The 27,153-nt window shown below is 46.7% G+C and overlaps 1 protein-coding gene across 1 annotated transcript in view; it reads left to right on the forward strand.

Annotated features, from left to right (window-relative positions):
• The first annotated feature begins 1,932 nt into the window (after window positions 1-1,932).
• JCAD (junctional cadherin 5 associated) overlaps window positions 1,933-27,153 on the forward strand; it is a 58,912-nt gene continuing 33,691 nt past the window's right edge. Inside the window, exon 1 of the mRNA XM_056484078.1 lies at window positions 1,933-2,083. The gene's annotated coding sequence lies outside the window, so the exon portion shown is untranslated. The remainder of the gene's footprint in view (window positions 2,084-27,153) is intronic.

Here is a 27,153-nt window from a genome sequence, read left to right on the forward strand (position 1 = left end):
TACTGTTTTTTAAAATAAAAGTTTATTTCAATTATTAGACTGGCCTTACCTCAATTCACGGATTTTGCCCTTATCTGCATCTTCTCCCCATCCCTGTGGGGAGGGAGTGAGCAGCTGCTCAGTACTTAGTTGTTGGTTGGGGCTAAACCACAACAGATTACCAATTTGTCCCACAAAGCCCCAAGCTCAGGGGAGCCAGGCTGAGCCATGCATCAGGGGAAGCTCAGAGAGCTCAGTCTGCTGAAGGCACCAGACCTGCACAGAAAGAGCTCCCTGAGCCCTGTCTGGGTGACCCAGCAAGCTGGGTCCCCATGATTCCAGCCAGCACCCACGAGCTGGGCTGCTCCTGAGGGACAGGAGCCAGCCAGGCTGCTGCTGGGTGCTCTGCTGCTGGGTGCTTTGCTTCTGGGTGCTCTGCTGCTGGGTGCTCTGCTGCTGCGTGCTCTGCTGCCTTCCTTCTGCACAGCACGGGCCCTGACCCTCCCCATCCTTCCATCCTTCCCATCCTCCCCATTCTCCCATCCTCTCATCCTCCCCATCCTTCCATCCTCTGCATCCTCCCCATCCTCCCCATCCTCCCTATCCTTCCATCCTCCCCATCCTCCCCATCCTCCTCATCCTCCCCATCCTCCTCACCCTCCCCATCCTCCCTCTCCTTCCCATCCTCCTCACCCGTCCCCTCCTCCCCATCCTTCCCATCCTCCCCACCTTCCCCACCCTCCCCATCCTCCTCACCCTCCCCATTCTCTTCACCCTCCCCATCCTTCCCACCCTCCCCACCCTCCCCACCCTCCAGGCCTGCCCATTCCCCCATTCCCCCCTCCTCCCTCCCTGCAGGGCTGCCTGGGAGGTCTGCCCGCGTTTTTCAGAAAGGATGATTACATCTGCAAAGCACCCGGCAGCGCTTTGGGATGAAGAGCGTTATGTAAGTGCAAGATAATGTTATTTATAGAGCCAGGTTTTATCCAAAATGGAATTAAACTTGTGTTCCTGAAGCCTCTGCTGTCAAAGACAAATTGGAATTTTTCCATTAGTCTCTAGTGCTTTGCATTCAAATTGTTTTTCTCAATTCATCCCAAAGTTTAAGAATGTGCTTTATTTTCAAATTATGCATCTCAGAAAGTGAGGAAATATCTTTTCCATCAGCTCTGAGGTGACCATGGAAGCCTGGGCCGTGTTGAGCTTTGCAATCACATCAGCTGTGACATTAAAGTACCATAAACCAGGAAAGGAAGCAGAGTTTGAGCTGGGTTAAGCAACAAAACCACAACCAGTTGTCCTAGGCACAAGATTTTGCCTGCATTTAACAGTCTCTGTAGCAAGCCATGAGCTGCAGGAGGGTATCCAGCTTACACTGCTGTTGGAAGTGGCACCAGTTCAGTGGGTTAATGTTTGTACTCTCACAGAACTACAGACCCCGTGACCTTTCAAAATCATGCATTATTAACTTAGAGAGATTTGCTTGTTCTTTTGGAATATTAGACTCAAATCCCTCATATCTGTACTTTTTACAAGCCATGAAAATGCAAATATCTGGGATGCCTCCTGAAATCCATGCTAACAGGTGTTAGGAATATTGTTTTATGAGGTACAGCACCTTGCATAGGTTAGTTTGTGCAGTTCATCTGCTACCCCTCACTTGTCATAGTATCTAGCATGAAATTCCACACATGCCTTTTATTTAGGAAAGAACACTAAAGTATGTTATCTTATTCCTCTGGAATTTTCCACAGTTATTTAGCATGTTAGTTTAAGCATAATTGGTTGTGGGCTCTTGAAATCTATATCTTAGCTGTACTTATTTACATCAGGCTAAAAGTGGTTCATTTCAGTTGAGGTAAATGTGAAGCATTAGATTGCAAACGTACCTAATCCATCTCTCCTCCCCCATGACTAGAAATCCTGTGGTTAAAATAACACAGCCTCTATTCAGAGCACAAACTTAGAGCTGCGAGCAGGAGCAGGCTCGGGATTTAAACAACTCTCAGCAGATGAGTCTGTTCAAGGCTCTTTCTCGGGTTTGTTTTCCATCCTACTTTTGATCCATGAGAGGAAGCCAGGCTCTCTCCTCTGGGCAAGCAAGGTAAAGATTTTCTGCATTCTGTATACGGTTGCATGTGCTTGTAAAGGAGCTTATAGACACGATTGCAAAGAGGCTGTTGCAAAAGCAATTGTAAAAATGCTGCTGTTATAGAGCAAGAAGCGTTTGCATTCACAGTCTTGAAATGTTAGCCTGGTCTTCTGGCTATTTCCAGTCGGCAGTGAAATGATGAAATGATAAATCTTGCACAGAGGAGCAAGGAGCAGTGATTCTCCATCACACATCAGAGAAGCTGAGCATGTAAGATAGCCAGCCCGGGTAGCAGTGTGTTGTAGCCAGACTAAAGCAGAACTGGCGTTTTGCTGAGTGCCAGGTAGAGCCCCTCCTGGGTCTGTCCAGCTGCTGTGGCGCCCTTTGGGAGGCTGAGGCTGTGCTGAGGATGGCTCTGGCTCTGTTTACAGTCTATGCTAACGCTGCTCCAGCGTGACTCTACAGGAACGGCGGAGCCCCGCTCTCGGGAATGTTTGGATGCGGCGTGCCAGATAATTAACTGCCTTTATTTGCTCTTTCTGCTTTCCAAGTCACAGGGGATGCAGAAAAGCATCATCTTTCCTTGAATCCTTATTCTATGTGAAATCCAGGAAACAAGCGTGATGTCTGTGCTAATGCCCGTGGAACTGTAGTCGCAGAGCCAGAGCCTGTTAACTCTCGCAGCCCCGTGCTGTTGTTCACAGGGGATGCTGAGCAGCACACCAGCCCTCCTGCCCCGCGATGTTCAGAGGCTGGCACTGCTGGGGAATACGCAAACACCCTTACTCACGTTTTTGCTAAATTTAGGACAATGCTGTCCCTCCTTGCCCCAAGGCATGGGGCAGTTTGATTGCGTTGTGTGATGCTGCTCCAGGTGCTGCCTTCAGTGCTGGAGAAAGCCTTGAGAGATGCTCACTTTCCTCTTCCTCTGCTTTCTACCCCTTTTTGCCTTCCCTGAGCAGGACAGGCTGGTTTCACACTGTCCTGTGTGCAGTCCCTGGCCTCCCCGGTCCCCATGTCCCACAGCCATGTCACTCCCCTGGCAGGATGCTCTCACTCCTGCTGGGTCAGAGGAGAGAGGAGGACCACCAGGTCCTCCCAGCACAGAGCTGCCACGCTGTGGGGAAGCTCTCTGACAGGAGAAGGTTGAGCCAACAGTGCTGCTTTGTCCTGGGGAGAAATGCAGCTTTATCCCTGGGGTGCCGGGCACAGGGAGGGACAGCAGGCTGCAAGGAACACAAACACAGAGCTCTGCCTGTGCCCTGAGCACACCTCGGCAGAGGCAGCAAGGAGGAGAGAGAACATGTGCAAAACAAAGAAATGCGGTCAGGCAGGAACTATAAAATTCCAATATAGAAATGGAGCTGATGTCATTTTAACGTCCTGAGCAGTGCCAAGAATTCTAAGCTCCGTATCAAGATTCAGTGCAAAACCCCCACAAACTCACAACTTGCTCTTGTGGAAAAATTAACTTTTATGGAAAATATGCATGGGAACATGCCAGAGGAGTGTGTTGTTTTATTTCTTTTATTAATTTTGAATACATTAGTTCAGAGAGCAATCCCATTTTAGCATCAGCTGCCTCTATCCAAGAAGCTGAGCCTCACATACATAGCTCACAGATACTGGAGGCGAGGGAGCTGTTTTTCTGTATCATCAGCTGTTGGATGGAAAGAGCTGTTGGAGTAGGAAGGGGTGTGGGAAGGCTCAGTGGGATGACTGACTTAAAGCTTTTTTGCTGGTGACATATCTGAATTGTGATCAGATGCACCTGAATGGAGCAGCATCACCAGCTATTCTGATTCTGAGTGCGTCAGAGGTGGGATCTCGTGCAGCTCCTGTGATGAAGGTTACTCATCTCTGTCCTGCCACAGGACTGCCTTCCTGCTGCTAGTAACTCTGTCAGACTTGAAAAGTTTAGACTGAGCTCTTCCAACTTGATTGTCTGCCTTGGGCTAAGTTCTCTTCTGGAAAGTTTCAGCCAAAACTGTCCAGCCAGTTTTGTCCATTCCAAGAATAAGCATAGGGAAAAAGGAATTGTTGTCCAATTGGAGAAAAAAGAAAGGAAGAAACAGGAGGGGGGAACCTGGTGATCCTTTCTTTGGATAGTGCTTATCCCTCTGTGCTCTGGAGTTGAGATCTGAAATTTGGCAGCTTTCTGTTAGGAATGTGATTTTTTTTTTTTAACTTTGCAAATCTCCTCCAATTTGGCTTAGTAATAGCCTTTGAAGAGAGAAAATAGCAACTTCTTAGGGATGTGCTAGGGCTGAGCAGTCAAAATGTGCTGAGATGATTCCTTCCCATGTGAGTGAGCTGAGCCCAGCGTCCCAGCAGGTCCTGGTGATGACCCCAGTGCTCCTGTGCAAACAGTCAGTGCTACCAAGCTCCTGCAGATCCCTGTTCTTCCCCACAGCACCACAGGGGCCCTGGTCCTCTCTCTGCAATCCAAGAGTCAACCCAGCTCAAGGACTGGAATGAGGATGAGCTCTTCACCTAATGCTGCTCAGGACAGAGTTGATGGTCAGTGGAAAGGCAGGCAGGGAACAACATTTTGATTCTTTCATGTCACAGCCTGATGACAGACAGGCACCCCAGCAATGCTGGGCTGAGCAGAGATCTGGTACTCAGATGCTAAAACTGGGGGGAATGGGAATGGGATGAGGAGTACATGGTACAAATGAGGAGTCAGGGGGCTTGGAGCAGGTCAGGAAGATCGAGGTATCAAGGTGTGAGCCATAGGGAGAGTCTGGGTGCACCAGAGCTTGATATGAAACCTCAGCTGCCCCATCCTTGGTCCCCTTTTGAGAATGAGTGTGACCTCAGAACTGGCTTCAGTCCCACTGCAGGGTCCTCTGTGCCAGATCTTGCTGAGGGTCTCCCCAGTCTGCAGCCAGTGGCTGTGGGGTGCCCCACTGTCTGCTCCTGATGTCATTTTCTGGGGTGGGAGCTGGTGGGAGCCCTGCCTCGAGCGTGTCCAGTGTGCCTGCTGATGAACACTCTGCACAGCCCCATGTCTGTTGGCCACTCTCTGGGATGAGTGACCAAGATCCTGATAAACTGGTGCCTGATGCAGCCAAGCTGTGGCTTACCTGTCTGTCTCTGTTTCCATTTTATTCAAATGGCTAAAGAACCACCACCCTTGACAGAGGTACTAGAGCTCAAGGACACATGTGAAGAACCCAAGTACTATAGTGAAATGTGTCATTGTAGTTCCAAGTTTTGGGAAAATCAGTCATTTTTGTTGAGGAGAACTTGGGAGGAAAATAAAGCCCATGGCTACACTGAACTCTAAGGGGGAAAAAAAATTCTGTATAATATCTCCAGTGAAAAAAAGTCCATCCAGTACCATGGGATAAAGCTGAGACCTCTGGAAAAATATTGTGTGTTCATCGAATTAACAATTGTACCATAACACACAGCACAAAGGAGGCCTAATTCTGGCAGCTCTTGCCTTGTGGATTTTTCAGTCTTAACACTATTCTTATAGCCTATTTTTGTATGCTTTGCATATGCAATGTTGGAGACAGATGGCAAAATCTCAGTGTTCATTGTGACGTGATTTCCACATCAACAGGTAGGGAGCTGCAGTCTGCTTGTTCCACTCCTGCTGGATTGGCAGGGAGAGGTGGTTTAATTAATTTATTTTATGGCTATAGACTATGGAGCAACCTTGGACACACCCTCCTTCCACAGAGACTGTGAAGTTTCATCATCCTCATCAGCTCCTGGGAGCACCATGTGCACATCAGGAGCCAGCTCTGTGAGACTGTGTAGAAACAAAGAACCAGGCCAGGAGCTGTGAGAGCAGTGAGAGAAGATCAGAGCTGCCTACAGGCAGCTACAGAGAGAGGAAGGAGCACCAAGAAGCTGTGAGACAGTGTTGGCCAGTGCTGCAGGCAGTGCTTGCTGCACACTAACAGCCTTGCCTTAGTCAAGGATGTCACAACCAGGAGTTTTAAGCAGGGATTTGCAGAAGAACTGAAACTGAAAAGGAAAGGAGTGGTGGATACTTATGGGCTTGTGCTCCAAGGGTCAAGGTAGAAAATGGACATCCCTCAGGTAGAAAATGGACATCCCTAAAGTTTGATGCTGAATGACTACAGAGGAGTGGAGACTGATAGTTGAAGGACCAGAGACATTTATTGGGGATGCTCTTGTGGAAGTTGCCACAAAATAAATAAACCCAGGAGGATGATGCTCTTACAGCTTTGATGAGATGATTACAAGTAGGGAGCAGCACCATGAGTGAAGCAGTCAGGTCTGTGCATAAGGTTTCTTGCACAGCTCTGAAAGAGCTGCTGCCTTCTCATCTGCCATCCCAGCTGGTCCAGCCAGCTCCTTGCACTGCACACAGCCCAGGGCAAGAGTCAGGTCACCTCATGAGGCTAACCCAAAACCTTCACTGCTTGATGAATTGCTTGACCTACTTGAGGCTCAGACTCCAGTCAGAGAATCCCATGCTCTTCCTACAGTTTTGGTCTGAATTAAACCAGTATGTACAACATGACTAGTTCAACAATCACAACACTGTGCCTTGGGACTCTGCCTCTGCTGGAAACTAAAGTACATGCAATTAATTCTGCGGTTCCTCAATGGACAAAATGGGGCTTTTGTGTAATACTATTACTCATTTGTTTCCAATTAGTCATGACCATGAATTGTTTTGTCTCAGAAATTAATGCTATTTTTTTACCTACTTTGCATACCCCGATGTTTCCACAGATTGTGTGGGCCAAGTCTTCTGTCCTGATCCATGCCAGAAACTTGGGTTTCTGAATGCAATTGCAGAGTAATGTTGTCTCCAGAACCTGTGGCTTGAGAGAATCAAATTGATCCAAGAAGACAGGAGGTTGCTATTTTCCTGCAATTGCAATTCAGATATAAATATGTCTTCAAGTTATTCTGCTGTCCAGCAATGTGTGTTAGGGTGAAACATCAATAAATTTTCTTATGAATGGATGTACAAATTTTGTCTCCTACCAAGGCATAGCCCTTTCAGAGTACTCTTGTAGAGATCATCTTGGTAATCCAAACAGTGTTATCCTATATAAATCAATCATGCTTAATACAGGGCATCTGCCATGTCTTCAAATGCATCCATGAAACACATGTCACTTGGGCTGAGTGACCTTTACAGAATCCTCCAATTTCAGGGACACTCTGGATAAGTGACTTATTATGTGCTCTATTGTCTTGCAACTCAGATGCAGAAGGGGAGTGAATACACAGTCATATCAGGAAAGAAATACTCATTTCTGATAAGGCAAAAAGGCTTTACCTTTTTCAGAAGAAGGAGGCTAAGCACAGGGTGAGGAAGATGAGCATTTCAGCCTTTTGCACTGATGAATTTAGGAAACTCCTACCCAGACATAAATTCAGGTTTTCCCCAGTGAGACAAATGTGATTCCCCCACATCCTTTTTGTATCAATTATAAGACCCTTGTGAGTCCCATAATCCAAATCTGTGCATGAGAATTATGGCACACAAAGGTTTCTAACAACCTCAGACTCACTGAGCACTTTTAACTGCTTACGGCCTTTTAGTATCTTCTCACTTTTATTTAGATGTCTTGCCCCTCTGCAGTGAACCTTTTCTTTTCTTTTCTTTTCTTTTCTTTTCTTTTCTTTTCTTTTCTTTTCTTTTCTTTTCTTTTCTTTTCTTTTCTTTTCTTTTCTTTTCTTTTCTTTTCTTTTCTTTTCTTTTCTTTTCTTTTCTTTTCTTTTCTTTTCTTTTCTTTTCTTTTCTTCTGCTGCCAGCTGGGTGTTCATGCCCTTGGCATTGTCTGTGGAGGGCAGACAGCAGCTCCTTGTGTCCCACCACAGAAGTGGCTCCAGCTCTGCAGCCACCACGCACAATAAACTCTCTTGAGTCGCCATCCCTGACCCTCAGCCAAACCAAGAAGGGCTGTAAAGCAAGCCCAGGTTGCAGTGAGCAGCCTTCTGCCATCATGGCTGTGACTGTGTGTCCATCAGAGCCTGGCCAACACCTGGGATGGGCTGTGCACAACCACCCACACCCACCTCTTCCCACCCCCATCAGGCACAGGGTCCTGCTGCTGTGCTGGGTAGCAGCAACCTGAGGAGTTCAACCTTGCATTTCCACCCCAGCCACCTCAGCAAAATGTCAGTGGGGCTGCAGGGTGGCTTTCTTGCACTGTGCATCCCCTGGCTGGGACTGCCAGGGTCTGCACCCCTGCTGCACACTGGAATGAGGCAGAAATTCCCTTGTCAATAACTTCCCACAGAAAAACAGAATCAAACAAAATGATGTTATCCAACACCTTTGTTCATAATGGATTGTTTTGGCCTCTTGCATATGTGTAAATAAATGCTGCTGCTTTTCACATGCTACAGTTCACTGTGTTTAAATTGAGAGCAATCCCCCTTAAATATTTATTTAAACAATAACATCCCTTGAGCTCTTTGTAAATTGCTGTACAAAACTGACCCCAAACACTATTTAAAAAATTTAGTTAAACTGGTTTTCTGCCTGAGCACAGTGCTGTGGGCCAGCACCTCTTTCTGCCAGGGCTGAAGATCCTGCAGCTCTGGAAGCCAGTTTCTGCTCCACAGGATTTATGGACCCAGCCCTCAAATTGTTCCAGCAGCTGCAGAGTCACAGACCAGAGTTTCAGAAGTCATATTGTTTTTGCCCCAGGAACCCAAAAATCCTGTAACTTACAGGAATAGGATGCAGGAAAACTGCTCTGAGAGCTTTCTCTTCCCACTGGTACCCACACACCATGGCTGAGGCTGGAAACACAACAATGCCAACCCCATGCAGCTCACAACTGCTGGGGAGCAGGAGGAAACTGAGGCTGCTGATATTTTCAATAGTATTTAAATTATAACTTCATAACCTGCAGCTCTGGGAATTTCCTGAGCAGAACACCCTAAAATACATAAAATACACAACATAGTCTCTGCTATTTGACTGGAGCCTGCAAATCTAAGAAGGGACTCACTATCCCAAATAAAAATATTTTTTTTATTGTATATAAAAGAGAGGATTCAAACTGTTCATTTAGCAGGCCATTTTTTTTTTTTTTGTATTTAACTTTCATTAAAGGTAGACTTGCAAAGAAATGTTGGTAGTATTAATGTTATCTCTTAAAAATTTTGCACTAGATTAGCAATGTTTAAATGGAGAAGAGCTACAGCCCTTCCTCTGCATTTCTAAATCTACATTCTTCCTGCATCTTTGTGAATCAGTTATTGGCTAAATCTTCATAGCCAACATGGATTCGGGTGGAAATTGAATTACTCACCAGCTAAAGTAAGTGCAAAGAAGATAATTCATTATGATGCTCCTTAGCTCATAATTGAGGCTCATCTCCTCATTTGAGGCTCTGTGTGGGTTTAATCATAGAGCTGAACTGGGGAAAAATACCAAAGCTTCTCTGAATCATTTTTATTCTTGCCCCTGTTCTTTACCATTAATTACATCAAGACATATCTCCAAGGAGACAAAGAGTGCTGCCATCAGCCTGCTGTCCCTCAGGTCCCCCCAAAACCTTCACTTCTTTGCTAAGTGCAGTGTATGGAAGGTCTCTTGGGAGGAAGAGGCAGGCTGCATTTTGCTTGAGATCCTTCTTGTTCTGAGTGCAGATTTCAGCAGGCTAAATGAAAAGATACAGCCTTTTTAGTGCTAACACCAGAGGTGAAGCTGGGAGATCAATCAGCCTTTTCTCAGCTGAAGATGATTGCAGAAACAGTTTTGAACATCAGGAGGGTATTGAGCATTACTTTTCTCCCCTGGTGAATGCAATATGTGGAACGTGTGCCTCAGACATCCTTTTCCTTTTTCCAGTCTGAATGGGAAAGTTCTCTTGTACTTTCCTCTCCATTAGGCAAGGCCATGGCCAGCAACATGGATGAAGTATCACAGTTCAATAATTTCAAATCAATACTTCATTACTTTTCTCTGTTCAGAGGAAGCACATCTTTCTCTCCAAGGGTACATAGAGCCTTTATCCAGCTCTCATCCACCCAGACATCTTGTGCCAGTTTTAGGGTTAATTCCTTGTTTATTTCCTGCCATTATTACTCACAGCAACTGCAGTAGACCTTTGACAGTGAATGTGTCCGAAATGGGATTTCAAAAAAAACCTGGTTTTTAATTTTTCTTTTTTTTTTTTCTTTTTTCTTTTTTTTTTTTTTTTTTAATTTTTTTGCCTGGAACAGCCAATCTGAACAGCTACTTGGTAGCTAGAAAGGGTTTTTTTTCCTCTTCTTCCACACTTTTGCCCTTCAGCTCTTGCATAACCACTGGGCCTGGCTGCTCCACTTCAGGGGATCTTCTGAGAATCATGCCTTTGTCCACAATCAGGGCAGAAAGTCAAATTACAGAAAATTTTAGGAACTGCATGGTCCTGAAACTGTTGTTTCAGACTTGTCCAGGTTACTTAATTCCAGAAACAAATCACTTTGATGGTTCAGAACTGAACAACTTGTTTCTAGTTTGAGCTGAATGAAATCTCTGACTTCCTCTCAGTCTGATATTAGCCCAAGCCCTGTCTTTCCTGCTGTGCTGTCTCAGGGCTCCTGCTTGCCTCCAGCTGTGTCTCACCAGCTGAGCTGCTCACACGCCTGCTCACAGCAATCACACTCCAGTGTCTCCCCTGGAGATGGGAACATCCCTTCCACCAATTTCCTCATGATAGTCCACACCTGTAATGGAAGGTATTCACCCAGAAAAGGCACTTGGGCAGTGTAACCCAAAGAATCTCATTTGTCCTGGAAGCCCCTGGGAGCCTGAACAATGCAAGGCTGAGGAAAGCAGCCATGTAGCACAACCTGAGGCTGTGCCAAAAGAAGCAAGCCCACTTATTTCACTGTACTCTTGCAAGGACTGGAGCTGCCTCTTGGACATGGTGATACTTCCCAGCTTCCACCCTCCCAGATCTGGAGAAGCAGCTGAAGTGTGATGTTCCACATCTGTTCTGGCTGTCCTACCCACAAAACCAGCTGTTTCCTTCAGTGAGGGCTGGAGGGTTAGGCATGGGGCAAAAGCAAAACCAGGAACTGTGGCCACTGTACCAGGCACCCCTGCAAAGGTCTCAGATGTTTGCATGGCCAATGTCTGCTCTGGTTTCATTCAGCCTTGTCTGTGTGGCTTTGTGAGCACTGAAGCAGCGAGAGTCCCAATCTTTAACTATTGTTATTTATTAGGTAGGATACTGCCCAGTCCTGAGCCTGAACTCTCCAAAATGAAGCCCAGTATATACAGTCCATCTTGCCTCTCTCCAAACAGCATCCAGCATCAATCAAAGCACTGTAAATTGTTTACACAAAACTGCAGACATCATAACTTATTAAATAACTCTCTTGTCGGTCAGATAAGTAAATATTTCGAAAGACTGTGAGCTTCATGGCAAGCTGGAACTGCCCAGACCAGCTCCAAATGGATCCAAGTTAGCAGGGGACCATATTTGCCTTGCCTTTGATATCCCTGCTCCAAACTGGGCTGAGAAGGGATCTGAAAACAAGCCTCCCTAAGGGAAGCTTATGCAGTTTTAAAGATGCTCAACCTTCTGTGGAGATAACAAGAAGAAAATTGTTGAAAGAGGTGCACAGAAACTGTCTTCCCAGAGCAGTAAATTTGAACTTGTGGGAGTCAGACCCTCCCCCTCCTTGTCCATGTTCTCCTCTTTAAACCCAAACAAATGAAGTGGATGCCAGAAAGCCTCTGCTGCAGAAGGGGCTGAGGGTCCACTCCTTGGGCCATAGCTGGAATACAGGGGGATTTCCTCACTGTTGGTGGAATGGGTGGTGGCACCTCCACACAACCACCTCTCCTTGCAGGCAGCCATCCCAGGAGCTTTGGCCATCAGGAGGGGAGTGGTGCTGGCACTGAGCTCCATTGCCTGCCCATGGAGAGTCTGTGCCTTTGGAAACAGACCATGGCTGTGTGCTGCTATCAGAAACATGTTGTTCCATGAGATGTTTGTTTCCAGCCATTTCCATCAATTATTTGGGATCTTTTTCCTTTCGAGTTCACTGAGTTGTACCAATTCACCTCCTTTTCAAAGGGATTGTGTTACATGCAGGAATGTGGAGTTGAAAGGAGCTGAGTTTTTGCAACAGGAATTTGTTTTGGAAGCAAGTGAGTTGGAAGGAGAGGAAGCGGGCAGCCCACCAAGGGCTCCAGCAGGATTATCCCACCCTTTCAGCCAGGGCAGCTCATGAGCTGGGGCTGAGCCTGCTTCTGGTGGGGGTAGGGACAGGCAAGCTGCTCCCAGCAGCATTTAATACAGCACAGGATCCAGTCATGTCGCTTGAAACCCCATCTGAAAAATCCCCTCGGGCACAGACCTCACTGTGAAGCACAGAATCATAGAATATCCTGAGCTGGAGGGACCCCCAAAGACCACTGAGCCCAACTGTGCAGCCACTGTGATGCAGGAAAGCTTCATCTGGGTGAAGCTGGCTGTAGGCTGCTGCTGTTGTCACTGGGTGCTGAGGACGGCACCCCTCCCTCCCCACAGCCCCTGCCAAAGGCCAGGCACAAAGCCTGGAATATCAGAGGAAAACTCAGGGACTCGAGTCTAAGCTGGTGCTGAATCAGTGACTCAGCTGTGTTTGGCATTTACTTGTTTGGTACCTGACTGGCACCTCCTGGCCTGCATTTTTTCTAACAAGATTTTAATTCTTAGTCTTTTGAGATTCTTCAACACCTCCCATTGCTGGTGCCTCTGGGTAGTTTTATTAAAATCTGTGTTTCCTTGCACTTATTTAATGTCAGAGGCATGTGTGAGGCTGCCCATGTTTGCAAAAAGTCAGGGGTTTCATCCCAGAGCTAAATCAAATGCTGCCAAGACAGCACAGTGCAGACATAAATAAAACATAGGTTCTGGAGACCAACTGTCAGTGGTTCTCAACTCCTTAAATATCCATTCCTGTTTGTGCACAAGCATATTTACTGGTGCCTCAATATATTCAGTATAAACTGATGATTGGTTGAGGAAACAGGTTAAGGAAAAGAAAAAAAAGCTATTTCTTACCCAGGTGGGTGCATGTGAGGGGAGATGGGAAAAGGATGCAGAGGTAACACCTACCTGGTGGCAAACAGGGCAGGGTGAAATGCTGTCAATACAATCAATATGTTCATGTCCCACAGGTGCAGAGAGGTTTCACACATTGGAGTAAATGTTTCCTAATTCCTAGATACACATGATAGAAAGGAGCAGCACGCAGAAGGAAGCACATTCTGGTAACCTGCCAGAAGGAAAGGTGTTATTTTTGAAAAGAGAGCTGGAGACACTCCAGCTCTGGACTCATATCGAGCTCTAGCCCAGCCACAAAGACAAAGCTGCTAAAGCAGACACCAGCACAGAGCCACCCTGCTGTGGGCTGCATGCACACCTGTGTGGCATTGCTGGGGTGTCCCATGTGCTGGATGCAGCTGTGGGCATTTCAGGAGGAATGTCCTCCCACCACTGGAGCCCCAAGGCCCTGGCACCCACCCACACTCGGCAGGAGCCCACAGCTCCCACAGCCCATCTCAGCTCTGTCCCTTCCCTCTACAGAGGGGCAATGGGTGATCCATCTGCTCATCACAGTGCCAGCCCTGGAAGGTGCTCTGCTGTCCCTGAGGGGTGCTGTGCTGGCAGTGCTGCTGGAGCCTTTGCTGCAAGGGAAGGTATTCTGCAGCTGCTCTCTGTTAGTGCTCCTGTTGACCAGCACCTACCACAGGAAGTTTGCAGTGGGGGCAAATTTGCCCTTAAATAAGTGCATTTCTTTTCCTATCTTCATGTCACTGTTTTTTCAACCATTAGTGATTTTCCCCCCTCTCTCTTAACATTGTCTCTGATTTCTGTGTCATGAGGGGGAGCATTGTCAGATCGCATTCTCATGATGGGAGAGGCAGAAAATCCCTTCTGTATATCATGTGACCTTGGCTTCCAACTCCATAAAGGATTTCTTCAAGCCCTGCTCATTATCTCGTTTTATACTTTAAAGAAAAGCGAAAATGCTGGTGACAAATGGCCTCGTTTATCACATTTAATTGACTGACTATTCTTTTAAGTCTCTGAAACACACTTTGGGCCAAAGCACTGGAAAAAGAACATGCCATTTCCCCTGGTCTGCTGCCAGGTCACATTAAAAAATGTTCAGGAGGTGTTTTCTAGATCAGTACAGGGAGCAGGAGTAAGTGTGTGCACTCTCAGCACAGCACACTTCCCTCCTGGTTTCTAGCAACCAGGACAGTGCCAACCCTTTCACCAGGAAACAGCAGAAATGAGCAGAAATGAGAATTTTGAGTGGAACTGTTGTGGGGAGGGTGAAGCCAGTAAACTGTTGTATGTAAAGGTGTCAATATTCCCTGCTGACCAAGGGAGTGCCTAGAATGGGACTGTGGGGGTCTCCCTTCATCCCAGAACTCACAACAGAAATGACCAACATTCTCAGTGGCAGCTTAGGCAATATGAAAATTAGCAATAAGCTTGCTGCAGCTATGGCAGGTGTTGTGCTGATTGTAGGCTGCTGGAATGGGGAGCTGGAGATAGGGATGGAAAACCCCAAAGCTGCAGTGTGGGAGGGATGGCTGCACAGCTGTGCAGAGCCCCTGGGACAGGCTGGCACTACAAGGGCCAAAGGCTGTGCTGGGTCATGGGCTGCCTCTAACGTGCACATGTGTACCCACAGTGTCATGCTGGTCCAAACAAAACCCCAAACATCACTGTAAGCTGCACAGACAGAAATGCAGCCTGTAAGACATCTCTCTTCCCTCAGTTCAGCTCGCCTTGCTAGTCTGAGACCTCTCCTATAAATTTTTTTGTTATGGAAGGAGATGGTATTCCTCAAAAAAGGTGCATACAGGTATGTGCAGGAGGGTAAAAAGAAACTGGGTTTGATTGAAGAACAGAAATCTAAAGAGAGCACATAAAGGACTGATCATCAAGAAAACGAAATAAACTGGTCCCTGTCCCTGCTGTAGATATCAGCCACATGCTAAAATTTCAGTCAGGGTGTGTACTTGGTCTGGCTGGGAGGGAGTTAAGAAAGACTTAATACAGATTTAAGGAATGTTTTTAATAGTAGGTGTAGTAAAACACTGAAATACTTTGTCTCAGGAGACTGTGGAGGTTCTGTTATTAAAGGTTTTTCAGAACAAATTATCCAGACATCTGTAAGGATTCACCTAGGCATGGGATGGAATGATGGACTGGAGCCAGCCTGAGTCCCTGGGGATCCTTTGCACGAAATTTTCATCACATTAATGTGAACACAAGACTCTTCTTATAAGCTACTAAGGACACCACCTTGGATTTTCAAAAATCCCTCTGAAAAGGTTTCAGTCTCGACTGAGCCTGACTCCAGTCTGGAGATGGAAATGTTTTGCCCCCTTTCCCCAACCCACTCTGAGACAAAGGGACCCCAGAGTCACAGAAATCTCTCCCCTCCTGTCCTCTGCTAGCCTGGAACCCCTGAGGTGGACAGGGAAGGGGAAGGACCCTTTTTCCAAGTGGCACTGGAGTCCTGTGCCCTGGGAGAGCCATTCCCACATTCCTGCTCCTTCCCACAGCAGCACACACAGGATACCCCAAGCCCAGTGCCACCTCCACAGCTGCTCACCCCATAGAACTCCAGGTGCCCTCACAGCCCCAGACCACCCCACTGACCCCTGGGGGACTCACTTTGCTTCCTAAGCAGAAGATTGACACAAATCCCTCTGTCCTGATTAGCCACCCCTCTAATCCCCGTGATGTCAGTGGGCTTTGCCTGGCAGGGTTTGGCTCATGGCCAAAGAGCTCTGGGTTTTACAGTGCTGCCTCTGGAGGAGGCTGCAGGTGTGAGCCTGCAGGAGGAGCCTGAGCTGGCATTTTAGATACCAGCAAAATTTACTGCCAAGTTTTGCTCATCTTTGTGGGAAAGGTGTTCCATGAAGAATGCAGAAAAATCCTACAGTGCAGTTCCTCTTTAACTACACAGCATATACATATATAAATATGTGGGTATGGGTTTGATTATATCTCTGTGTATAAATATATATGTATAGCAATTATACTGTTTTCATGTTTCTTACAAGCACAGTTTCAGGGGCTAAGACAAGGTACATGTGTGGTGGGGGGAGGAAAGGAAGAGATGGAAGGAGAGGAAACTGCTGCTATACACAGCAGCTCTCATCTAACCCCCATTTTTTACACTGATGGAATGCACCCAGTGACTGTTTCTACTATTTAAGGAAAAAGGTTCCTATACAAAATCCTGTGGTTTTGAAGTGATCCTTTTATAGGCATAAAAAGATTTTTCCATATCCCTCTGTTTGATTTCTTTTCTTTTACTCAGGCCTGGCTACTCAAATAGATATTTGCAGAATATCATGCACTGGAATCAGACACTTCATTCCTATTCTTGGTACTGGAGATCAAATATCCCACCAATTTACCACATAAAGCCATGGGGATGCAAGCTGAAGTTGGTTCAGCTGTAGGGCAGTGCAAGAGAGTTGAATTTTGTTGGGCACCCATCCCAAGGGATCCTGTGCTGGCAGTGACCCATCACAGAATTGAATGTGCTGTGTGCTCCACAGCAGGTTTGCCTCTCTCAGGCTTCTCAGTGGTGGTGGATATTAATGATATTTGTAATCTCCTGATTTGGAATAAGAGTAGCTATATGTTGACCTTGAGTTAATAACACAGGGGTTTAGGGTGGATATCCTAAGCAGCAGCTGGATGCAGTGCACAGCCTGCACCTGGAGCAGGGACCTGAACACTCATCTCTCCTGTCCCAGATGTGGGAAATGTGGCATCCACATCTGTTCAGCCCCAAAACGTGGTGGGCTCATCCTGGGCAGTGGGGAGCTGGCAGTGATGTGTGGTGGGGCTGTGCTGGGGGTGTCTGGGCTGTGTGGGGGCTCTCCTGGGGGAACAGGAACGTCCTGCAGGCAGCACACATCACCTGCAGGGTCTCAGCTGGGATACACAGCACAGGGGCAGACACTGAGCTGCTGGGTCCAGCTAAAATCCTGGGATGTGAAGCAGCAAAGCAACCCTAGGGGTTTACTAGCAGGTCCTGAGACACCTGAGGGCTCCCTGTCTCTCTCTTCAGGCAACAGGGGCATCTTGGGGCATCTGGGCACAGGGGCCAGGCTGGGGATCCAAAAGCAGCATCACACAGCTCCGTGCTTTGTAAGGACCAACACAACCTTTCATCTGTTACTCCAGCCTATACAGTCATATACTGTGCTGGAGGTGGCTTTTCTGCACAAAACCACAAGCCAAGGGATTTACAGAGCTCCAGTAGCTACTCACTGCCAGATGTCTATTATCTCATCACATACACATGCTCCACAATGATGCTGGAGCTCATACTATCCTCCACCACCACAGAGACGTGCCTGGTACCACCAGAGTGTGCTGACATAAATAACAACCTGTCCAAGCATCTCCCCTACAAGTGCTGGGGGAAGGGGCAAGGACATATGTTCCAGATGGAAATACAACCAGGGGTTGTGCCCTTGGTGGCTTTGAGTTATGTAACTTTATCTCAATGCAGCCTGAGAGGAAGTGATCCCTCCACACAGTGCATGGTATTTGGCTGCCTGCTCACTTACTTTTTTATGAATGTAGGAGGACTGGTAATAGGGATGATGACAAAACTACAGCAAAGCAGCTGAGATCCCAGTATATCATAAAAAACTTAACCTGCTGTGTGGCTCCCCCTTGACAGATGAGGTATGTTCACTCATCCCTGCCTTAAAATTATGTAAATCTCTGACTTCAGAGGAATACAGTTTGATTTACTCCCACATGGAATGAGTGGGGAAATGCTGAAGCTGAATTTTGGATCAGTGGTACAGGTCTCAGCTCTACAGGCTTTGAGAACTTTCAATTTAAAATCATCCTTTTATTGTATATGAGGTCACTACAGAAAATTATGTGATCCACATATGCTTCCAGCTGATCTAGAAGGAACAAGTAAGGCCAGGCTGAAGATATATTGACAGAATGGGGATGAAAAACTATGTGGTGTCTGCCCACAGAGGGACAAACTCGTGGCACCCTCCCAGACTGTGGGTGGTCTATTGTGCACTGCTCCAGTCAATGAGAACATTACACTCATACATGCAAACCTAATTTGAAAAAACAGTATTTAAACAAACAATGAATGTTTTGTAACCTCATAATTCATAAGCACTGAACCTTGGCTCTCTGTACTCCAGTACAGAGTAACCTTCTCAAAATCCTGCAATTTGGTTTTAAAAAAGGAATGCTGTGGGCGTTGAGTTAGTGTAGAAGTACACAAGACCATTGATGACTCTGTTTCCATCTACTCACAGCATAAGGCAAGTAGGTGATTTATTTTCATTGGCACTGCTGGAAGATAAGCTTTCACTATTAAGAAGTTGTCATAGGTTGGGCTGGCTCTGGCTGCCAGTCAGAAACCCAAATTCAGTCCTTACACCCTCCTCAAGATGTGCTGTGGAGGGAGGCTGTGATCCCTGCCTCTCCATGGCTCTCAGAAATAGCCAGGAGTGCTCTGAGCCAACACAGCACCTGGACTGTTGATTTTTGTAGATGTTTTGGCACATCATGGGGCATCACAACCATACTATAACTGAATGAGAAATGTTCAAACTCAAGTAACAACTAAACCCTGAGACTGAAAAATAGGAATTCTTTACAAAGACACTGAGATCTGGTGCCACCAACCCCTTTTAGAGACATCAGCAGAGAGAGGGCAACAAGAGCAAGGTGGGACATCTTCACTTGGCTGTTGCTCTCCAAAATTGACACTGTGATCACCTGGACTCAGGAATTAAGAAGACAAAATTTTGATGGATGTTCCCATGTTTGCCAAATTGTAGCTAATTTATCCAGATCCTACCCTTTCCTTGAAGGAGACCTTGATTATCATGCAAATGACATTTTTACCTCATTCATCTGAGATCTCAAGAGGGAAAGGAGATTTTTTTTTCCTTATTAAAGATTGTTAGAGAGGTCTAACAAGTAAAAAGACCATGAATTCAAATGGATAATCAGGGCTGAATTATATTAAGAGCCCTGCAGATTGCTACATAAAAATCCATATTAAATCCATAGTTTTAAATTTCTGAGCTGTGGGTTTGTGTCTCCACAGAAGCACTCACACTTCTTGGACAATGGCAGCCTACTCTGTTCTCATTTCTGCTGTGGAAACAAAGCAGCTTCAGGGCCAACAGCAGAGACATCCCAAAGAATGGCAAATCACAGCTCCACAGGCACATGCTTTGAGCAGGTCTGGAAGCACCTGCAGTGGAGAGCAGAGCTACTTAGACTTTTGTGACTTAAAAATTTTCTTCCAAAAGTATAATTTTGTCACTGCTTTTCTTTGTCACTCTTTGCACAAAAAGGTTGCTTTTAAACAAGTATTTCGCAGTGTATTTTTAAAAGGCAGCTGTAATTTAGACCCAGCTTTTGAAAAACAAAATACCTTAAGAAATCTGAATTTCATTTGTCCATCTTTAGTGCCAGATACATAACAATTCAAAAAATATCAAAAGGTGTTCTTTTATTTTAAGGGTCTCTTCACCCTGTTTGTCCATCTCTCTTGTACTCCCAAAGGCTGAGCCATTGCTGCCTTTCCTGCCTCACCAAATTCACCAGAGTGGCCCCAGGAGCTCAGCACCAGCATCACCCTGGTGCACTCTGCATTTTGGGGAGGTGAACACCCCTGTGCAGGGCAGGGCTGCACCACAGCCCTGATGGGGCATCCCTCAGCCATGTGCTGTATCCAGGGCTGTCCTGTGCTCCTCCTCCTCCCTGATCCTCAGCCAGAGCTCCCTCCAGCCAGCAGCTGGCCATGCTGCTCTCCTTGATGAAATCTGTTTGGAAACAGTAAAGATCTGAGGGCTCCCTCAGCTGGAAAATCAGATTTGGCTTACCTGAATGTCAGGTCAGCTGTGCTGGAGTTAATGAACAGCTGGGGATGGAAAGGGACAGTGATGGAGGAGCCTGTCTGCCAGCTTGGTTTCCTGCAGGTGCTGCCTTGAGCCCCTGTGCCCTGCTGGGACAGAGCCAGCTCCTCTGTGTCCCAAACCCACGGGACTGGGAGCCCCCCTGGCCATGGCAGAGCCACAGCCTGCCTGCTGCAGATGGGCTGACAGCACAGCACGAGCCTCCTCCCAGTGGGAAATGCAGCTCAATAATCCAGCTTGTTCCTTGTCCTGGCAGCCAGTGGCCAGCCCCACTGCTGCTGGGCTTCCAGACTGTGGGACAGGAAAATGTCCTGCATCCCTAACCACATGGCCCTCTAAAAATGCCCACAGAGGTGGAGCAAAGTGCATTATGCAAGGAAACCTTCCTAAAGAGTAGCTCTGCCCAAGGAGAGTGATCATCCTCTTCCCCTGGGCCTGTCCTGCCCAGCATGGAGCCTGAGCACCCCACACTGAGCCCAGAGTGCCTCCAGGGTGGGAGACAAGGACAGAGCCTGCCATGTGCCATGGGCTGGTTCTAGGGCTGCTGGCACAGGCAGGGCTGTGCCCACACTGCCAGGAGAGAGCAGGGAGATACCCTGCTTGGGAAGAGGGGACAGGGACAAAGACAAAAAATGCAGAAAACTGCTGAAAATGTGGCTGCTGGTTAGCATGGCTGTAACCCTCCTCACAACACCGTGCTGCAGCTGAAAGAGAAGCAGCTGAAGGCAGCCCCAGCTCTGCCATGGGCATTTTGTGGTGTTCAGACAACACATGGGGTGACAGCAGGTGTGGCAAGGGGCATCTCAGGCAGGCACTGGTTATGACAGTGCTCCTTCCCACACATGTTTTGGGGTCCTGGCATGCCTGGATTTGGGCCCCTTCTCTTCCAAGGCATGAGTGCCCCTAGAGCATCCTCCACCCTCCTCCTGGACATCTCACCACCAAATGGACACAGTGGGAAGGCACTGCTGAAGGTGCCCCTGGGATTCAGATCACCAGCTCTTACCCTGTTTGCTCATCTCCTTCTAGTCAAAAATGAGATTATTCCCTTCAGCTGCCAGAGGCTGAAAATAAAAATGAGTCAGATCTGATTTTGTATCACTGCAGTCAGACTTTCTGTGCTGTGCAGGGGAAACAAAGAAAGGTGAAATCCCTGAAGGGAAGGATTTGCAAAATTCTGCAGGAAATTGGTATTACAGATAATTGTTTCCTGCTGAGGGGATATAGCAGAACTTTGCAGAAAAGCTGCCCTTTTCAGCAATATCCACTGCAGCCTACCCAGGCACAAAAGTCTGTCTCTAGCAGAAATATGCTCCACTGCACATTTTCCTCCTGCACCTGAAATTGAGTATTGGTTAATTCCACTGGGATTTCCTTTAAAAGAGACATCATAGTGTAAATGATAAACCTGTTAAATTACAAATGAGGTGAAATGGTGGGTGCTTTGGTCTCTGGAGCATCAAGACTTCAATTCTTAATGGTAGCTGTTGAGACCTACGAGTTGAAAATGTGAAGAGAAAATTATTGACTATCAGAACAAAATCCCCACTCCTGGGCAGGTTCATGCTGCCAGAAGGCACTTCTTTTCATGTTTGCCTGAGCATAAAAAAAGAAAATTATGAGCAGCTTCTTCTTTGTATCTAATTCCCAGTATTTTGAGAATCCTTTTTTTTCCTCTCTGTTGAAGATACCAAGTTAAAATAAGTCAGCATTAATTAAAAAAAAAAAAAAAAAAGACAATTAAAGTAGTTCTAGCTTTCATCATTGTATACAGCGATGAATATGCTTATATATATATATATAAATAAAATCAGTTTTTTCTCTAAGCCAAGACACAATTGGTAGACTACTCTAAGCTACAGTAGAGTTAACAGTGGATGGAAGAGTGGGTCCTCAGACAAGCTCCTCTTTATTCTTCCACTGATCTTGCCAGAGTAGAATGATGGCACTTGCTGAAGCAGATAATGCCATCCATTGAATGAAGCCCTCGTGCTCAGTGTCTCTGACAGCTCTGCATTTGAAGCAGCAGAATCTTTGACCAGACAAAAGAAAACTTCTGCTTATAATTATCACAACAAGACCAAAGCCAAGAGCAGTGTGACTGTTTTATTAATAGTGTGCTTTGCTGCTCCCAACCTTTGCAAAGTCCATGTATCTGGCTCTCCAGAAATATTACTGCTTGGACCTATTTCATACGGATCGTGAAGGATAAAGACATTCCTGAGAGCTTGCTTGCCAGCTCTGCTGTTCTGCCAGCAGCAGTAACTTGAGAAGGAATCATGGCCCCTTTGAAATATGGATCACAGCAGGGCTGGAGGATGGGGCCCAGACAGACACACACGGATGGACAGATCTACAGGAGAGTCATTTGCTGTCCCACAGTAGCTCTCACCTTCCCTCTTCTGCTGCTCTGCAGTTTTCCTGCTGAGGACACATGTGGGCAGAGAAGACACCAAATCTCATCCTTGAAATAATTTCAGAGCCATGCTTCCACATTGGGCTCTTCTCCTGATTGTGGGAAGATGTGCCAACTGCAGAAGGCTGGAGCAGGAAGTGGCTCAGATCTCATGTTTTCCTTACACATCTCAGTAATAGTTTTTTGAAGAACTAGAGCATTTTTGCAGAACTGGAGGGTGCTGATGGCATCTGGTTTAACATGATGAACTTTGCTTGTCATCCCAAATTTACTGGCTGGCAGATCAGCTCATCTGTTAGATGGATGTAGGGGCTCCCTGACATCATCAGGAGTGAATGTGCTGCATCAATTAAGCCTTTTACAGCCCAGCTTGGATTTAGGTAAGGGCAGTAACTGAAGGGCTTAATGAGGAAAACAGCCTGTGCATGTAGAGCCCTACCTGAGATTTGAAAAGTGCAAGTGTCTGTCACACAGAGCCCTAACTGCTTTATCAGACAAGAGGAGAAACCTGGAAAAGCACAGTGCTCTCATGGCAAGACATGTGAATGTGGTCAGGATGTCAGAGCACCCAAACATAGTGCAGCAAGGGATGCTGCCATCCCAAATAACCACTTCCCAGCACTGGGAACTCTGTGCCTCCATTTGTCATCTACTCAGAGCTTTCTTGGACATAAGTGGCTTTTTCAGGAGCAAGGTGAATAAGCTGTAGTAGAAGAGCAGCTATGCTCTTTCTCACTCCCTGTCACTGCAATTTGATAGATTTCTGTAACTATTTCAAGCTCTATCTTGAGAAAAGAGGCACTTGGGCAGATATACTCTGCTATGTAATAGAAGAGCTGGTTATTGGAGGAATTTTGTACCTTGTTAGGAATGCCTTTAAGCTGTTCTTGTATAGATTTCTATTGAGGGGTGGCAGTGTGAGTGGATTTGAGCCTGGAATCCCATGACCCATCCAGTTTCTACACAAGCAGCAGATCCAGACCCGACTCCATTCCTTATCAGGCCAGCAGCAGCAAGAGCAGTGGAGGAGAAATCACCCATTTTCTGTGAAAGGCATCTCCATCAGCTCTACTGTGGAGCCCTGCTAGAGAGAGGGAGAAGGAGAGTGTTACATGGGAAAAACATACTCAAGCCAGGCCAGTGGCTGCCTCCTCCCTCACCAGCATAAAATCACCTTTGTGCTGCTTTCTCCATGACCCTCTGGCTGCAAAGGGCCCCACGGTGGCTATACCAGCTGGAAAGGCCAGCACTGGCCACAGTTTGAGCAAGAGCAGCTGTGGCTGCTGGCTTCAGAGCTCTGGCACATGCACAGAGTGTCAGTATCCCAAACACAGACACCTCATCTGCAGGACAGCACAGACACAGCAGGCAGGCTCTGGTGGCCAAGCCCAGTCAAGGTGACAACACCTACTGCAGAAGTCCAGGTTTTTAAAGAGGTTCAGGGAAGGGGCATACAAAAGGGGGAACCTAAGTCCTCAGGCAGCTGTGAATCACTGTCTTAGATTTAGGCACCTAAGTGCTTTTTTGGATTTCATCCCAAACACTTCATTGAGTGAGTGTTGCATTAACAACAGCCCAGTCAGAGGATAAGCAGCAACAGAAATGCTCCAAGCTGCTATTTTAATGCATCCTAGAATGCAAAATAATGATCACTGCAGAAACAGCTGTACTGGGTTATTGTGCCATTGCCCCAAGCTGTTTCCTTCACTTGTACAAGGAAACACCCCTCAGCAGAACTTCCTTCACTGCAAAACTTCATCCCAGTGCAGTCCAGAAATCCAACCAGGCTAGAAACACTGCTTGGTGTTGAAATGGGCAAGCAGGTCCCATTATCCACACATCTGACTCTGTTAGAGGGGAAGGTGGATCCTGGCAGGTAGAGAACAGCATCTTAAAGCAGTATTGTTAGTTCAGTAAGGATTGTTTGCCTCTATTTTCAAATATGGAGTGGCCACTTGTAAGGACCCAACAATTTTTGCAACTCACTCTTCAGCTTCCCCTCTGAAATTTATTAAGTACCTACATGGTTAGTGGTGCTGCTCATGGCCACTAAATCCATGCAAAATAGAGGACAACAGAGGCTGATGGGAATAAAAAAAGATAGGAGCAAAAATGTGACTGCCATTTTTCACTTTAGGCAAGCACACTCTGACTTTGGAGGATACACGCTCAGGTGAACGCTGCCTGCAGGGCACAACAAAAGATGGAGCTGAAGTAGGAAGATTCAGTTCTATTTTAACTTTCCCCTTGGAGTGGATGCAGCCTGACTTCTCTGATGTAGGCTGCCTGGCTGGGAGTTGCACATCCAGGGCAGGTTTAATCTCCTCTCAAACAGCCGTTCATTCAGAGGCTGCTGGCTGCTTTTCTCCCAGAGCACTCTGAAGAGCCTGAAAAAAGGATCTCCTTCTAGGTTCAGATCCTTGTCAGGTGGAGGCAGAACTTATGAGGTCTCACATGTAGGCAGGGGAATGTGGGACCCCCAGAACAGGGACTTGCCTGAGGGGATGACTGGGTTTGGGCACAGTGGAGATGCAATTAAAGAGTGTCTGTGGTGTAAATGTCCCACAGCACCCTGTCTTTAAACAGCCTGTCTCTAAGGGATGCCTGCATGATGCTTCTGTATCACTGCTGCAGTATGCCCAAATGGCAGGGGTGCAGCTTGATCCAGGGGGGGAAAGGGTTTGACAAGTAAGGCCTTCAGTGGTGTCTGTTTCTCATCTGAAGTAGAGAAAATATGGTGAGGAAGAGGTGTAAGTTCCACAGATGATCTGGAAGTCCTTTAGTGGATTGGGGGCTGCATAAATTGTGCAGAAGGTGACCTCAGAGTAAACCCACCTAGTAAAATGCACATGGATGCCTTTTGATTAATCTGAATGAGGCTTTGCCTAAAAAAACCCAAACTTCTATTATTTTGGTTCTTGGTTCCATTTTCTCTCTGGTCCAGGAAGGAAGGAAGGAAGAAGAGACGAAGGAAGAAGGAATGAAGGAAGAAGAAAAATAGAAAAATTCAGCTTGATTAGGAAGATCTTCTGGCAAGAGAGTTTGCATTTCTTTGTTTTCCAAGTAGAATTTCTTTGTAATACCAGTATAAACTTCTACAACATAGCTAATAGATTTCAATGACTTCCAAATTGAAATGAAGTCCAGTGCAAACTGACATTCTGGTGTTGGTGCTGCAATCCCTTGCACAGTTGCTGTAACTTAAAAGGTTGTCAAGCAAAACTGTGTGTGTTCCCATAACACTGCTCAGATAAGTTCTTGGTACCAGTACTTTTCCAAAAATGTATCTCCTCTTCTATCTCTTCAAAAAGCAATTCCCATGGAGAGTACATAAAAAATGGGGAAGACAACAGTATCTGCAAAAGTGCATGTAAAAGAATAAGAGGGTTTAATAATAAGAGTTTTTTTCAAGACTAAAATATACATGCACAGGGCAAGTTTATTACTGTGGGGCTGAAACACAGCCCCACTCTACAGGCAGGCAGGCAGGAAGGAAAGCAGCTTGGAAAGCTGTTCCTCTGTACAGCAGGGATGCTCTCACAGCTGTATTTTTCTTTTTCTGGTTTTCTGCATGAAGCAGAGGTGGGTCTGTACCACCCCCACAGATAACAGCACACTCCCTGTATGATTCCATAGGGCAGTCAGGCATTCAGAGGTTTTCTGTGAAGGATGGATTTGAGTCATAATCCCTTGACCCCGCAGCCCGTTGGAGACGGCCGTGACACGTCCCTGCTCCTGATAAGGATTCCCCAAACCACCCCTGCCCTCCCTGAGCTGCCTGGGGAGGGTGCCCAGCCCTGGCCTCCCTCCAGAGCCGGGATCTGTGCAATCTCCAGTGTCAAGATGTGTTTGGATACGGAAACTGTGACACTGCTCTGTATCAGATAGATAAAGGAGCATCCCCTGATGCCTGGTGCTGGTGCTGAGCAGCCAAGGCTTGGGGCTTTCTGCCTGCTCCTTAACCCTGCATGACAGTCACGTCTTCAAGGGGCTCTTTTTTGGAAGATAAAGACAGCTTTCCTGGTTCAGAAATTACAAGCCACTCTCCTATTTTTTGTTTAACTAGGAAAGACTGTAATTTCAGCTTTTTGGGTGAGGTTCTCTGTGGGAATGCGCTGACACGAAGGGGTCTTGCAAACTCTTGTTGAACTTTTTGAGTGCTCCCATTACAAACAAGCCTTTCTTCACTCTCTGCCCTTGCCACTGTGCTCAAATTCTCTTATTTAAAAAACCCAAACAACCTACTGTAGATAGCTTTCTCCTCTTGATCTCATAAAACCAGCTCATGTAGATCCACTGGAGGGAGGCAGTATTTCAGAAAGGACAGTGCTGCCTTTTGAAACTTAAGGTTTGAAAACTTATATTACCGCAGGTAAAAGCTGTAACTGGTTAAATAGCTATTAATTCAGTCCTTATGGACCTAATAGAAACTACCACACAAAGCATTTATTAAAAGAGATTTTTTATTGTGCATTAAAACACAGTTTCAGCGGTGCTCTCCTCTTCTCTCCTGGGGGAATCTGCACTCCCCAGGGAAGGGCTCGCTGCAGAGCATGGCAAGTTCTGGGGGAAGGACAGTCACTCCAGGTTCATCTCCAGCCCCCTGAGGGCAAACAGGAGGACTCCCATGGCAATGGCAGGCCCAGAGCCACAGCCAGGGATCCAGCTGCCCCTCCTGCTGCGTGCCCTGCCAGCTGCACACAGGTGCCTCAGCCCCTCTCAGCCTCTCTGCATGGCAGTGACTGGGCTTGGGAGAAGGGGATA

The sequence above is a fragment of the Oenanthe melanoleuca genome, chromosome 2 (genome assembly GCF_029582105.1).
Source record: "Oenanthe melanoleuca isolate GR-GAL-2019-014 chromosome 2, OMel1.0, whole genome shotgun sequence".
In the NCBI taxonomy this organism is placed as follows: domain Eukaryota; kingdom Metazoa; phylum Chordata; class Aves; order Passeriformes; family Muscicapidae; genus Oenanthe; species Oenanthe melanoleuca.